Source organism: Malurus melanocephalus, unplaced genomic scaffold (genome assembly GCF_030028575.1).
Source record: "Malurus melanocephalus ecotype Western Australia unplaced genomic scaffold, MMel_1.1 scaffold_4335, whole genome shotgun sequence".
Lineage (NCBI taxonomy): Eukaryota > Metazoa > Chordata > Aves > Passeriformes > Maluridae > Malurus > Malurus melanocephalus.
The window spans coordinates 1-1559 of NW_026627567.1; positions in this window are offsets into that span (position 1 = coordinate 1).

Below are 1559 nucleotides of genomic sequence, written 5' to 3' on the forward strand. Positions count from 1 at the left end.
CCCCTTTTCCCCCTTCAGGCCCCTCCTGCTGAGTGAGGATGAGGAGGACACGAAACGGGTGGTGAGGAGCGCCCGGGATAAACGGTAATTAGTGATTAATTATTGATTAATTATCAATTATTGATTGGCTATTGATTATTGATTGGGTATTGGTTATTGACTGATTGATTGGGGATTGATGGGTTATTGATTGATTGCTGTTTGTGGATTGTTTGGTGAGGAGCGCACGGGATAAACGGTAATTAGTGATAGGTTATTGATTAATTATTGATTATTGATTATTGATCAGGTATTGGTTCACTCATGATTGGGGATTGATGGGTTATTGATTGATTGGTGTTTGATTGAGGATTGATTGGTGAGTGCACGGGACAAATGATAATTATTGATTAGTTATTGGTTAATTATTGATTAGTTACTGATTATTGATTGGGTATTGATCAGTTATTCAGCAGTTATTGGGGATTGATGGGTGATTGATTGGGAATGGATCGGGGTTTGATTGGTGAGGAGTGCACGGGATATAAGGTGATTATTGATTATTGATTGGTTATTGATTATTGATTGGTTATTGATTATTGATTGGGTATTGGTCCATTATTGATCCGTTATTGATCCATTAGTGATTAGTTGTTGATTGATCAGTTATTGATCTGTTATTGGTCATTGATTGGTGATAGAGCTGTTATTGATTGATGATATATTCATTATTGGTTTGTTATTGATTGTGTATTGATTGGTGATCGATCAGTTATTGATTGGTAATTAATGGATTGATATTGGTCAGGTATTGATTGGGTATTGACCGATACTGATCAGTGATTGATTAGTTATTGTTTATTTATTGATTGGCTATTGAGCGATGCATATTGATCAGGTATTGATCAGTTATTGATTGATATCAATCAGGTATTGATCAATGATTAATCGATTTATATTGATCAAGTATTGATCGGTGATCAATTGATTATTGGTTATTGATCTCTGATCTATCCCAGTTTCCCCCCAGGTACGATTGGTGGTTGATTGATCAGGTATTGATAGGTGATTGATCAGTGATTCATCACTGATTTATTGACTGATATTGATCAATTATTGATTGGTTATTGACCGCTATTGATCAATTATTGATCGGTTATTGATGGGTTATTGATATTGATCAATAATTGATCGGTTATTGATTGGCGATTGATCAGGTATTGATCAGTGATTGATCAGTGGTTTATTGGTTGATATTGATCATTACTGATCGTTATTGATCGATTATTGATTGGTTATTGATCAGGTATGAGGAGCTAACCAATCTGATCCGCTCCATCCGCAACGCCATGAAAATCCGCGACGTCAGCCGCTGCCTTGAGGTGCCCAAAAACCCCCAAAATTCCCAAAAAATTCCCCAAAATTCCCAAATTTCCCTCAAAATTTCCACTTTTTGAAGAAAATCCCAATTTCCCCCAAATTCCACCCCAAAATCCCAAAATTTCCCCAAATTTTCCCAAAATTCCCGAATTTTCCCCCAATTCTCTCCCAGCAGAGCTCGATCAGCACTCAGCAGCCTC